At 49.8% G+C, this 13,862-nt stretch overlaps 6 non-coding genes and 1 pseudogene across 6 annotated transcripts; all 7 read right to left on the bottom strand.

The window, feature by feature from the left end:
- Positions 1–1,085: 1,085 nt before the first annotated feature.
- On the bottom strand, positions 1,086–1,276 carry LOC141205933 (U2 spliceosomal RNA). The gene has a single exon (XR_012276605.1). It is a non-coding gene; the product is annotated as a U2 spliceosomal RNA (small nuclear RNA).
- A 1,115-nt stretch (positions 1,277–2,391) lies between these two features.
- LOC141205931 (U2 spliceosomal RNA) lies at positions 2,392–2,582 on the bottom strand. Its single transcript, XR_012276603.1, has one exon. It is a non-coding gene; the product is annotated as a U2 spliceosomal RNA (small nuclear RNA).
- Positions 2,583–3,697: 1,115 nt separating this feature from the next.
- LOC141206035 (U2 spliceosomal RNA) lies at positions 3,698–3,888 on the bottom strand. The gene has a single exon (XR_012276701.1). It is a non-coding gene; the product is annotated as a U2 spliceosomal RNA (small nuclear RNA).
- A 1,115-nt stretch (positions 3,889–5,003) lies between these two features.
- Positions 5,004–5,195, bottom strand: LOC141206221 (U2 spliceosomal RNA). Its single transcript, XR_012276886.1, has one exon. It is a non-coding gene; the product is annotated as a U2 spliceosomal RNA (small nuclear RNA).
- Positions 5,196–10,759: 5,564 nt separating this feature from the next.
- On the bottom strand, positions 10,760–10,837 carry LOC141206379 (U2 spliceosomal RNA; annotated as a pseudogene).
- A 1,115-nt stretch (positions 10,838–11,952) lies between these two features.
- On the bottom strand, positions 11,953–12,143 carry LOC141205930 (U2 spliceosomal RNA). Its single transcript, XR_012276602.1, has one exon. It is a non-coding gene; the product is annotated as a U2 spliceosomal RNA (small nuclear RNA).
- A 1,118-nt stretch (positions 12,144–13,261) lies between these two features.
- Positions 13,262–13,452, bottom strand: LOC141205929 (U2 spliceosomal RNA). Its single transcript, XR_012276601.1, has one exon. It is a non-coding gene; the product is annotated as a U2 spliceosomal RNA (small nuclear RNA).
- Between the last annotated feature and the right edge of the window lie 410 nt (positions 13,453–13,862).

The following is a 13,862-nucleotide window of genomic DNA, read 5'->3' as shown; positions in this document are numbered from 1 at the left end:
CCCAAGGATCCTGAAAAGTCCATTTGTGGAGATGAGCTCCTGGACTCCCGTTAAGAAGACATGTTGTCAACCTCTAGATCCCTTACATGCCTGCACTTTTCGGCTTGCTGCTGCTGCAATCCACGCGTTTTAGATCTGCATAACTCCACCTCTTTAAACACAGCACCTTCACCCCCTGCTGTTCCCACCCGCCTCAACACCGTTGGAAGGGAGGAGAACCAATTAAGGCGGGGGGTGGGGTGGAACGAGCAGCTGTCTACCCTTAGCAGGAGGGCTCCTGATTACATACCTCTCCTGCTGCTGCTGCTGCTGGCTGTCCAGCAGCAGACTGAAGGTGGCTGCTGCTGTGCACAGGTATATAAAGGCTCAGAGCCTATTATGACACGCGCAGCCAGCGTTCCATTGCCACATTCCATCTACTGCAGGCAGGATACCTGGCTGGCTGAATGTCGCTGAGAAGCTCACAGAGACCGCCATAAGCAACAGTTTAACAGAATGCCACAGACTAATCAACCAAACTTTTTGGGTTGGGTTCTCTTTTATAGTCTGCAGGCATTAAATGAAAGAAGTCAGTGTTCCAGCAGAGGGAGACAACGTTTCAGAAAAGGCATTGTAGCAAACCAAAAAAGAAATTTTAAGCGCAGCAGAGTAACCAGCGCACATACCTGTTAGCTCAGGTGAGTTTAAAAGGCTGCTGTTGATAACAAGGGCATTTGCTAAATAGATGGTGTGTGTGCAACAATATACTGAAAGGTCAATTATATTGTGCAGCTTATCTCACCACCTGTAGTTATTTAGGTGAAAGCTCCAAAATGCTTGCCTAATATGTCTGTTTATCCAAAAGGAAGTAAAAAGGGAGAGCTAGAAAGATAGCATTGCATCACATTACATGGCAATGCAATGCACAGTTGCTGAAGTTGAACCAAAATGAGCTTGTAATCTGGCTTCTGCAACTTTGAACATGAAAAATCCAATGAGGAGAAGAAAAGCAAAGCCAAAGAGTCCATCCCAAAATCCGACAAACAAGCAAAATGAACAAAAAACATTGAATTCAATTCTTTCTGATTTTAGAAACTGCATTAAAGAAGGGGTGCACCGGTCCTGGAGATACTGCAATACCAGGTCAATGCGTGGAGTGGACAGAGCAAGCTCTTTTTCCATCTCCCTGTTCTAAAAATCCATTTAATATATGGTCCCCAGATAGGGGACGTATCAGATATTAAACTGATAAGAACAGATACTACACTTGATCTTAGCCAAAAGGCCGAGAAGCGATAACCAGAATTGGTTTCAAACTACGGAGCCACCCAAGGATCCTGAAAAGTCCATTTGTGGAGATGAGCTCCTGGACTCCCGTTAAGAAGACATGTTGTCAACCTCTAGATCCCTTACATGCCTGCACTTTTCGGCTTGCTGCTGCTGCAATCCACGCGTTTTAGATCTGCATAACTCCACCTCTTTAAACACAGCACCTTCACCCCCTGCTGTTCCCACCCGCCTCAACACCGTTGGAAGGGAGGAGAACCAATTAAGGCGGGGGGTGGGGTGGAACGAGCAGCTGTCTACCCTTAGCAGGAGGGCTCCTGATTACATACCTCTCCTGCTGCTGCTGCTGCTGGCTGTCCAGCAGCAGACTGAAGGTGGCTGCTGCTGTGCACAGGTATATAAAGGCTCAGAGCCTATTATGACACGCGCAGCCAGCGTTCCATTGCCACATTCCATCTACTGCAGGCAGGATACCTGGCTGGCTGAATGTCGCTGAGAAGCTCACAGAGACCGCCATAAGCAACAGTTTAACAGAATGCCACAGACTAATCAACCAAACTTTTTGGGTTGGGTTCTCTTTTATAGTCTGCAGGCATTAAATGAAAGAAGTCAGTGTTCCAGCAGAGGGAGACAACGTTTCAGAAAAGGCATTGTAGCAAACCAAAAAAGAAATTTTAAGCGCAGCAGAGTAACCAGCGCACATACCTGTTAGCTCAGGTGAGTTTAAAAGGCTGCTGTTGATAACAAGGGCATTTGCTAAATAGATGGTGTGTGTGCAACAATATACTGAAAGGTCAATTATATTGTGCAGCTTATCTCACCACCTGTAGTTATTTAGGTGAAAGCTCCAAAATGCTTGCCTAATATGTCTGTTTATCCAAAAGGAAGTAAAAAGGGAGAGCTAGAAAGATAGCATTGCATCACATTACATGGCAATGCAATGCACAGTTGCTGAAGTTGAACCAAAATGAGCTTGTAATCTGGCTTCTGCAACTTTGAACATGAAAAATCCAATGAGGAGAAGAAAAGCAAAGCCAAAGAGTCCATCCCAAAATCCGACAAACAAGCAAAATGAACAAAAAACATTGAATTCAATTCTTTCTGATTTTAGAAACTGCATTAAAGAAGGGGTGCACCGGTCCTGGAGATACTGCAATACCAGGTCAATGCGTGGAGTGGACAGAGCAAGCTCTTTTTCCATCTCCCTGTTCTAAAAATCCATTTAATATATGGTCCCCAGATAGGGGACGTATCAGATATTAAACTGATAAGAACAGATACTACACTTGATCTTAGCCAAAAGGCCGAGAAGCGATAACCAGAATTGGTTTCAAACTACGGAGCCACCCAAGGATCCTGAAAAGTCCATTTGTGGAGATGAGCTCCTGGACTCCCGTTAAGAAGACATGTTGTCAACCTCTAGATCCCTTACATGCCTGCACTTTTCGGCTTGCTGCTGCTGCAATCCACGCGTTTTAGATCTGCATAACTCCACCTCTTTAAACACAGCACCTTCACCCCCTGCTGTTCCCACCCGCCTCAACACCGTTGGAAGGGAGGAGAACCAATTAAGGCGGGGGGTGGGGTGGAACGAGCAGCTGTCTACCCTTAGCAGGAGGGCTCCTGATTACATACCTCTCCTGCTGCTGCTGCTGCTGGCTGTCCAGCAGCAGACTGAAGGTGGCTGCTGCTGTGCACAGGTATATAAAGGCTCAGAGCCTATTATGACACGCGCAGCCAGCGTTCCATTGCCACATTCCATCTACTGCAGGCAGGATACCTGGCTGGCTGAATGTCGCTGAGAAGCTCACAGAGACCGCCATAAGCAACAGTTTAACAGAATGCCACAGACTAATCAACCAAACTTTTTGGGTTGGGTTCTCTTTTATAGTCTGCAGGCATTAAATGAAAGAAGTCAGTGTTCCAGCAGAGGGAGACAACGTTTCAGAAAAGGCATTGTAGCAAACCAAAAAAGAAATTTTAAGCGCAGCAGAGTAACCAGCGCACATACCTGTTAGCTCAGGTGAGTTTAAAAGGCTGCTGTTGATAACAAGGGCATTTGCTAAATAGATGGTGTGTGTGCAACAATATACTGAAAGGTCAATTATATTGTGCAGCTTATCTCACCACCTGTAGTTATTTAGGTGAAAGCTCCAAAATGCTTGCCTAATATGTCTGTTTATTCAAAAGGAAGTAAAAAGGGAGAGCTAGAAAGATAGCATTGCATCACATTACATGGCAATGCAATGCACAGTTGCTGAAGTTGAACCAAAATGAGCTTGTAATCTGGCTTCTGCAACTTTGAACATGAAAAATCCAATGAGGAGAAGAAAAGCAAAGCCAAAGAGTCCATCCCAAAATCCGACAAACAAGCAAAATGAACAAAAAACATTGAATTCAATTCTTTCTGATTTTAGAAACTGCATTAAAGAAGGGGTGCACCGGTCCTGGAGATACTGCAATACCAGGTCAATGCGTGGAGTGGACAGAGCAAGCTCTTTTTCCATCTCCCTGTTGTAAAAATCCATTTAATATATGGTCCCCAGATAGGGGACGTATCAGATATTAAACTGATAAGAACAGATACTACACTTGATCTTAGCCAAAAGGCCGAGAAGCGATAACCAGAATTGGTTTCAAACTTTGGAGCCACCCAAGGATCCTGAAAAGTCCATTTGTGGAGATGAGCTCCTGGACTCCCGTTAAGAAGACATGTTGTCAACCTCTAGATCCCTTACATGCCTGCACTTTTCGGCTTGCTGCTGCTGCAATCCACGCGTTTTAGATCTGCATAACTCCACCTCTTTAAACACAGCACCTTCACCCCCTGCTGTTCCCACCCGCCTCAACACCGTTGGAAGGGAGGAGAACCAATTAAGGCGGGGGGTGGGGTGGAACGAGCAGCTGTCTACCCTTAGCAGGAGGGCTCCTGATTACATACCTCTCCTGCTGCTGCTGCTGCTGGCTGTCCAGCAGCAGACTGAAGGTGGCTGCTGCTGTGCACAGGTATATAAAGGCTCAGAGCCTATTATGACACGCGCAGCCAGCGTTCCATTGCCACATTCCATCTACTGCAGGCAGGATACCTGGCTGGCTGAATGTCGCTGAGAAGCTCACAGAGACCGCCATAAGCAACAGTTTAACAGAATGCCACAGACTAATCAACCAAACTTTTTGGGTTGGGTTCTCTTTTATAGTCTGCAGGCATTAAATGAAAGAAGTCAGTGTTCCAGCAGAGGGAGACAACGTTTCAGAAAAGGCATTGTAGCAAACCAAAAAAGAAATTTTAAGCGCAGCAGAGTAACCAGCGCACATACCTGTTAGCTCAGGTGAGTTTAAAAGGCTGCTGTTGATAACAAGGGCATTTGCTAAATAGATGGTGTGTGTGCAACAATATACTGAAAGGTCAATTATATTGTGCAGCTTATCTCACCACCTGTAGTTATTTAGGTGAAAGCTCCAAAATGCTTGCCTAATATGTCTGTTTATCCAAAAGGAAGTAAAAAGGGAGAGCTAGAAAGATAGCATTGCATCACATTACATGGCAATGCAATGCACAGTTGCTGAAGTTGAACCAAAATGAGCTTGTAATCTGGCTTCTGCAACTTTGAACATGAAAAATCCAATGAGGAGAAGAAAAGCAAAGCCAAAGAGTCCATCCCAAAATCCGACAAACAAGCAAAATGAACAAAAAACATTGAATTCAATTCTTTCTGATTTTAGAAACTGCATTAAAGAAGGGGTGCACCGGTCCTGGAGATACTGCAATACCAGGTCAATGCGTGGAGTGGACAGAGCAAGCTCTTTTTCCATCTCCCTGTTCTAAAAATCCATTTAATATATGGTCCCCAGATAGGGGACGTATCAGATATTAAACTGATAAGAACAGATTTTTGATTGAATATATCTTTTATTAGCACAAAAAATAAGTTAACAGACAGTGTACAGTGCCGCAGCCCAGTACACACAGAATTCTACATCATATTTACATAGCATGAGGATACGACGCACTAACTAGACACATCACACCCCTATGCTACACAAAACACTCAATCTGAAAGAAAAAGCATGTCAATCAATACAGTACGACGAACCGTGATAAGGGATGGGGATTGGGAAAAAGGGGATGGGGAGGGGAAAATCACAGGCCCGAAGCTTTATTGAAAGACAAGACACATAAGGGGAGAGGGGGAGGAGGGGTTTAGTCCTCGTCCTCGTCCTCCGGACCGTCCATGATGGAATAGTCTCTGAGCAGGCTGTGGATCAGCCTGCGGCAGTCCTGGATGGACATCCTCTCCCTCCTCAAGATGAGCCGGTTCCTGGCGACCCAAACGGCATCCTTGAAGCAGTTCATAAGGCGCCAAGCCTCCTGGATGGCTCCGACGGTATGAACCCCAGGGAAGAGTCCGTAAAGCACAGAATGGTGCGATAGGCTCGCCCTGGGGACAGAGTTCCTCAGGTCGTCCTCAAGTGCAGTCAATAGGCGCTGTGCAAATCCGCAGTCCCAAAAAGTGTGCAAAGATGTTTCCTCCACGAAGGGGCACCTTGGGCAGTACCGGGTCTTGCACAGGTTCCGGGCATGCATGAATGACCGGACGGGCAGTCCGCCCTGAATCGCCATCCACGACAAGTCCTTGTGCCCGTTGGTCAGCCTGTCAGACGACACATTTGTCCACACAGTCTCCAGCGTGTCCTGGTGAAGTCCTGTGATGTTCTCCACGTCATCCTTGGCTCTGATTAGCTTGTGGATAGTTTTGGGCTTCCACAAGTCGGGCTTGAGTCCCTCCAGTTGATGCTCCCCCACAAATCGAACGACGTCTCCGTAGAACCATGGCGTCGTCCAGTTGTAGGGGAAGGAGCTGTCCCACTTGTCCCAGCCGAGTCGCCTCCAAAGAGGAAGCAGGAAGAAGCGAGACATGGACCTGCCCGCGGAGCCATTCTTGACTTGCAAAGTCCGGCGGACACAATCACACACAAAAGAGGATCGCAGGAGGGTGGGGATATCTGGAACGCCCTTCCCACCCTTGCGAGGCTCCTTGTACATGACGGCCCGTCTGACTCTGTCCATCTTGGATCCCCAGACAAAGTGAAACACTGTCCTGGTAATGGCCCTGCACACAGTGACGTGTGGGGGCCAGGCCTGCGCCGTGTACTGCAAGACGGGCAGGACCTCATTACGCAGGACGAGTGCCTTACCCTCACAAGTGAGGTGTCTGAGGCTCCAGAGTCCGATCCGTTGCTTCACCTTGGCCAAGCGTTCTTGCCAGGACTTGAGGGCCGCTCCTTCCTTCCCGAACCAGACTCCCAGCACCTTGAGGAAATCCGGTTGAATGTTGAAGGGGAAGGGGGCGGAGGAGGCCGGCTGCCAATCCCCGAAGAGCATGGCTTCCGACTTCCTGCAGTTGACTTTGGCCCCTGAAGCCCGGCCGAACCTCTCACACGTCTGGACGAGGGCGTCGACTGAACCACGATCAGCGCAGAAGACGGTGACGTTGTCCATGTAGAGCGAGCACTTGACCTCGTGTCGTCCCGGACCCGGTGCGGTGATCCCTCTGATCTCTCCATTCTGCCGGATAGCCTCTGCGAAGAGTTCTATAACACAAACAAAAAGAAGAGGTGATAGAGGGCAGCCTTGTCTGACCCCAGAGAGGACAGGGAAGGGGTCAGTCTTCCAGCCGTTCACCAACACCGAGCTGTGGATATCAAAATACATCAGACGGACATACGAACAAAACATGTTACCCAAACCTAACCGGTGCAGAGCTCGGCCCATGAACTCGTGGGAAACCCGGTCGAAGGCCTTCTCCTGATCCAAGGAGACCAGGGCCGCGTGTGCGCGGCGGACCTTGATGTACTCGACCGTGTCCCGCACGAGAGCGAGGCTGTCTGCGATCCGACGTCCAGGGATGCCGCAGGTCTGGTCCGGGTGGATGATCCGTCCGATGACCGTCTTAAGTCGTGTCGCCATCGTCTTGGCCAGGATCTTGTAGTCCACGTTGAGCAGAGTGATGGGACGCCAATTCCTCAGGTCGCACCTCTCTCCCTTCCGCTTGTACAGGATCGTGACCATTCCTTCCCTCAAAGATGGAGGCATTCTACCCTCCACCACCATCTCCTCGTACAGGTCCAACAGGTCCGGACAGATGAGGTCTCCCAGCGCTACATAGAGCTTCGCTGGAAGACCATCACTGCCCGGGGTCCTGCCGGTCCTAAAGGATTTAGCGGCAGAGAGCAATTCGCCCACCATCAGAGGTTTGTCCAAGGCTGCCGTGCCTGCAGGATCAAGATGGTTAGTGATACCTGACACGAACTTATCAGCAGCGTCGGGGTCGGTAGTCTTGTGGGAGTAGAGTTCGCTGTAGAAGTCGCTGACGACCCTCATCACGTCCTCCTTCCCACGTCGCATGTTTCCGCTCTCGTCTCGCAGCTCGTTCAGGGGCGTGTGACCGGCATGAAGTTTCCTGAAAAAGAATGAGTTACATTTCTCACCCTTCTCCAGATTCTCCACTTTGGAACGGAAGATGATTCGCTTGGACTCCTCCTCAAAGTGCCTTTTCAGGCTCTTCTTGGTCTCCTCCAGCTCCTCCCTCACGTCCCAGCCGCAGTGAAGAAGGTCCTGCAGCGACCGCAGCTCGCGCTGCAGCCCTCTGAAGTCCCTCCTCTTCTCACACTCCTGTTGTCGACCCTTGGCCTGAAAGAAACAGCGAAACTCAAGTTTAACATATTCCCACCAATCAGAGACTGTTTGGAAGCTACCCTTGTAGGACTGCCACATTGCGTAGGCTGCTCTCAGCTCCTCCACGACTTCATCCTGAGCCAGCAGAGCACAATTCAGCTTCCAGGAGCCGGGGCCGGACGGAAAACCGTCGCCGAGGACACCTTGTAAGTGAATGGCTCTGTGGTCGGAGAAGAAGCAGGAGACCATCGAGTGCCTACTCTGCCTGACTGCCCGAGAGGTGAACACAAAGTCAATCCTGGAGCGGAGTGAGCCATCGGGTCGGCTCCACGAATAGTTCGTGGAGCCTCTCCCCATGGAGCCCACCACGTCCTGAAGAGAGGCCTCGGTTACCATCTCGATGAGCAGCTTGGACGTGATGTCCAACTTGGCAGATGTGCCAGAACTACGACCGTCCTCCTCGATGGGGCAGTTGAAATCCCCGGCCATCACTAAGGTCCTGGTGGTGGCAAGCTGAAGCCGCAGGGTCTGGAAAAGCTCCAAACGCTCATTCTTCAGTGGGGACGCATACACGTTGATGAACCTGACAGGTTCTCCCGCCCAGTTGCCATCTACAACAAGAGCCCTGCCGCAGATGAGCTCCTGGACGGACTCAAGCGTGAATGCGCCCCCCCTGATCAGAATTGCGACCCCCGCAGACTTGCAGTCACCCCCACCGGACCAGTAGGATGGACCGTGGGACCACTCCCTGGCCAGATGTTTGAAGGACCTAGAGGAGGGAAGGGAACATTCCTGCAACATATAAACATCACACAACTGGGAAGTAAGGAAGGCATAAATAGTCTGACGTCTGAACTTGTCCTTGATGCTCCTGACATTAATGGAAAATAAGTTAATATTAGCCATCATGTAGGGAAAAAAGAAAAAGTTAGCGCAGGCAATACACCTTAGTTACCACTCCGGTCGGGTGGTCCCTCGTCAGTGTTGACTGCTGGTGACGGGATCACCAGCAGGCCCTCTTCCTCCATCTGGTCAAGCAGCGCGGCCTCAATCTCGGCGACCACCAGTTCCTCCTCTTCTGGCTCGGCCACCAGGGTCTCAACCATGTGCTCCATCTCTTCTGGCTCAGGGAGGGTATCCTCCTTTTCGCCTACGAAATCCAGAATCTTCTTTTTGGAGGATTCAGTAGCAGGGCTGTCCTCCACCTTCCTCTTTCCCCGGGTTGGAACTGGGGAGACAAGAAGGGGAAAATCCTCCTCGGAATAGATAGCGGCGGGTGGAGGAAAGGTTAATTCCACCGCTACCATGGTCTGGGGAGGGAGAGTGGCTGCCGGGGCAGGGGAAAGGACACCTGCTGAGGAGTAGGGGAAGGAGGAAGAGGAAGTGGAATCCTCAGCAGGGGTGGCCGGGGTGGGGGGGGATTGGACGGGGGTGGCAGGGGGAGGGATCGAGAGAGGGGTGACAGAACTCTTACCCTCCTTTGACTTTTTCTTCTGCTTCGGAGCTGCTGGGACCGTCGCTGGGGCTTTGGCCACCGACTCCTTGACCGCTTTGGCCTTGGTCGTCTCGGCCTTGGCCGCTGGGGCCTTGGTCGTCGCGTCCTTGACCTTCACAGGCCTGGTCGTCGGGGCCTTGTCCTCCGTAGCTGGGGTCGTCGCAACCACCGATGCCCAGGATCTCTCACGCCTGGGGCAATCCTTGTACAGATGAGCCGCCAGCCCACACAGGTTGCAGGACGTCTTCTTCGGGCAGTCCTTCGAGCTGTGTCCCGTCACTCGACAAATCCTGCAGGCATCCTCCTTGCAGTCCTTCATCTCGTGGCCGTTCTTGCCGCATCTCCTGCAGTTCCGCGGCATGTCCGGGTAATAGATGAGGCCGTAGGAGTTGCCCAGGGAGAATGTCGGGGGCAGGTGCCGAAGTCCGTCTGAGTACGCCAGGTCCCTGTGAAGTCTAACGGTCACCGACCACTTACCTGTCCAGAAGCCGAGTCCATTCAGGATGTGAGAGGGTTCCTTCACAACCAAACAGAAGCGTCTCAGGAAGGTACAGATGTCTTGGCCTGGGGTGTGCGGGTTGCGCATGGAGACCGTGATCCTCCTTTCATCCCTCTGGATAGGGCAGCTACCTGTAAAGGCAGAGAAAGAATTATCCGGTCCTTTTGCGCTTACCATTTCCCAGAACCTCCTGCAGGTGTTCACAGTGGCGAAGGTGACGAAGAAGATCCCCGTCAAGAAGGTCTGGATGCTGAGGGTGTCCGACCTGGAGAAGCCTCGATCCAGCAGCATCTTCTGGCAGAACACGTCCGAGGACATGTCCGGCACCCTCCCATCCACTTCCTTCAGCTTCAGGGCCACCGTCTGCCGCATCCATGGCTCCAGGGCTGGAGCTTCGTGGCGGGGTTTCTGGGGTCCCTTCTGCTGGCCAGTCGTGGAGGCAGAGTCCTTGGGGTCAGAATCGGCTCCTGGCTGGGCCCTCCTGGCTGTCCCCAGCTCCAGGCTCTTCTTTTCGGCCTTCCTCGCAGCGCTTGCCATGGCTTTCCTCCTGCAGTTACTTCTTGGAGCTGGATCTGGAACTCTTCCCGGAATGGGTGGAGCTATGCAGATTCTTCTCCCGTCGTGTTCTGGACAAATTCCCCGAAAGGTCTTTGTCTCGATGATTTTCTTCCTCGAAGATTCCACAGGACAGCCCGATTCTTCTCCGAGTCTTCGTCTTCTTCTGGATTCTTTAGAGCTTCTTCCTCCCACCGATATCCGCCTTCGTTCTCTGATGTCAGCTGGGCTCCGAAGCTCTTCTCCTTCCGAGTTCGATCGCTCTCGTCAAGTGTAGATCGTAGCTCTTGTGTTCTTAAAAGAACAGATACTACACTTGATCTTAGCCAAAAGGCCGAGAAGCGATAACCAGAATTGGTTTCAAACTACGGAGCCACCCAAGGATCCTGAAAAGTCCATTTGTGGAGATGAGCTCCTGGACTCCCGTTAAGAAGACATGTTGTCAACCTCTAGATCCCTTACATGCCTGCACTTTTCGGCTTGCTGCTGCTGCAATCCACGCGTTTTAGATCTGCATAACTCCACCTCTTTAAACACAGCACCTTCACCCCCTGCTGTTCCCACCCGCCTCAACACCGTTGGAAGGGAGGAGAACCAATTAAGGCGGGGGGTGGGGTGGAACGAGCAGCTGTCTACCCTTAGCAGGAGGGCTCCTGATTACATACCTCTCCTGCTGCTGCTGCTGCTGGCTGTCCAGCAGCAGACTGAAGGTGGCTGCTGCTGTGCACAGGTATATAAAGGCTCAGAGCCTATTATGACACGCGCAGCCAGCGTTCCATTGCCACATTCCATCTACTGCAGGCAGGATACCTGGCTGGCTGAATGTCGCTGAGAAGCTCACAGAGACCGCCATAAGCAACAGTTTAACAGAATGCCACAGACTAATCAACCAAACTTTTTGGGTTGGGTTCTCTTTTATAGTCTGCAGGCATTAAATGAAAGAAGTCAGTGTTCCAGCAGAGGGAGACAACGTTTCAGAAAAGGCATTGTAGCAAACCAAAAAAGAAATTTTAAGCGCAGCAGAGTAACCAGCGCACATACCTGTTAGCTCAGGTGAGTTTAAAAGGCTGCTGTTGATAACAAGGGCATTTGCTAAATAGATGGTGTGTGTGCAACAATATACTGAAAGGTCAATTATATTGTGCAGCTTATCTCACCACCTGTAGTTATTTAGGTGAAAGCTCCAAAATGCTTGCCTAATATGTCTGTTTATCCAAAAGGAAGTAAAAAGGGAGAGCTAGAAAGATAGCATTGCATCACATTACATGGCAATGCAATGCACAGTTGCTGAAGTTGAACCAAAATGAGCTTGTAATGTGGCTTCTGCAACTTTGAACATGAAAAATCCAATGAGGAGAAGAAAAGCAAAGCCAAAGAGTCCATCCCAAAATCCGACAAACAAGCAAAATGAACAAAAAACATTGAATTCAATTCTTTCTGATTTTAGAAACTGCATTAAAGAAGGGGTGCACCGGTCCTGGAGATACTGCAATACCAGGTCAATGCGTGGAGTGGACAGAGCAAGCTCTTTTTCCATCTCCCTGTTCTAAAAATCCATTTAATATATGGTCCCCAGATAGGGGACGTATCAGATATTAAACTGATAAGAACAGATACTACACTTGATCTTAGCCAAAAGGCCGAGAAGCGATAACCAGAATTGGTTTCAAACTACGGAGCCACCCAAGGATCCTGAAAAGTCCATTTGTGGAGATGAGCTCCTGGACTCCCGTTAAGAAGACATGTTGTCAACCTCTAGATCCCTTACATGCCTGCACTTTTCGGCTTGCTGCTGCTGCAATCCACGCGTTTTAGATCTGCATAACTCCACCTCTTTAAACACAGCACCTTCACCCCCTGCTGTTCCCACCCGCCTCAACACCGTTGGAAGGGAGGAGAACCAATTAAGGCGGGGGGTGGGGTGGAACGAGCAGCTGTCTACCCTTAGCAGGAGGGCTCCTGATTACATACCTCTCCTGCTGCTGCTGCTGCTGCTGGCTGTCCAGCAGCAGACTGAAGGTGGCTGCTGCTGTGCACAGGTATATAAAGGCTCAGAGCCTATTATGACACGCGCAGCCAGCGTTCCATTGCCACATTCCATCTACTGCAGGCAGGATACCTGGCTGGCTGAATGTCGCTGAGAAGCTCACAGAGACCGCCATAAGCAACAGTTTAACAGAATGCCACAGACTAATCAACCAAACTTTTTGGGTTGGGTTCTCTTTTATAGTCTGCAGGCATTAAATGAAAGAAGTCAGTGTTCCAGCAGAGGGAGACAACGTTTCAGAAAAGGCATTGTAGCAAACCAAAAAAGAAATTTTAAGCGCAGCAGAGTAACCAGCGCACATACCTGTTAGCTCAGGTGAGTTTAAAAGGCTGCTGTTGATAACAAGGGCATTTGCTAAATAGATGGTGTGTGTGCAACAATATACTGAAAGGTCAATTATATTGTGCAGCTTATCTCACCACCTGTAGTTATTTAGGTGAAAGCTCCAAAATGCTTGCCTAATATGTCTGTTTATCCAAAAGGAAGTAAAAAGGGAGAGCTAGAAAGATAGCATTTCATTACATTACATGGCAATGCAATGCACAGTTGCTGAAGTTGAACCAAAATGAGCTTGTAATCTGGCTTCTGCAACTTTGAACATGAAAAATCCAATGAGGAGAAGAAAAGCAAAGCCAAAGAGTCCATCCCAAAATCCGACAAACAAGCAAAATGAACAAAAAACATTGAATTCAATTCTTTCTGATTTTAGAAACTGCATTAAAGAAGGGGTGCACCGGTCCTGGAGATACTGCAATACCAGGTCAATGCGTGGAGTGGACAGAGCAAGCTCTTTTTCCATCTCCCTGTTCTAAAAATCCATTTAATATATGGTCCCCAGATAGGGGACGTATCAGATATTAAACTGATAAGAACAGATACTACACTTGATCTTAGCCAAAAGGCCGAGAAGCGATAACCAGAATTGGTTTCAAACTACGGAGCCACCCAAGGATCCTGAAAAGTCCATTTGTGGAGATGAGCTCCTGGACTCCCGTTAAGAAGACATGTTGTCAACCTCTAGATCCCTTACATGCCTGCACTTTTCGGCTTGCTGCTGCTGCAATCCACGCGTTTTAGATCTGCATAACTCCACCTCTTTAAACACAGCACCTTCACCCCCTGCTGTTCCCACCCGCCTCAACACCGTTGGAAGGGAGGAGAACCAATTAAGGCGGGGGGTGGGGTGGAACGAGCAGCTGTCTACCCTTAGCAGGAGGGCTCCTGATTACATACCTCTCCTGCTGCTGCTGCTGCTGGCTGTCCAGCAGCAGACTGAAGGTGGCTGCTGCTGTGCACAGGTATATAAAGGCTCAGAGCCTATTAT

Source organism: Phyllobates terribilis, unplaced genomic scaffold, assembly GCF_046119375.1.
Source record: "Phyllobates terribilis strain yellow unplaced genomic scaffold, ASM4611937v1 Scaffold_142__1_contigs__length_4687701, whole genome shotgun sequence".
In the NCBI taxonomy this organism is placed as follows: Eukaryota; Metazoa; Chordata; class Amphibia; order Anura; family Dendrobatidae; genus Phyllobates; species Phyllobates terribilis.
The sequence above is the reverse complement of the archived record's forward strand: the minus strand, read 5'-3'. Positions and strand labels throughout refer to the sequence as shown.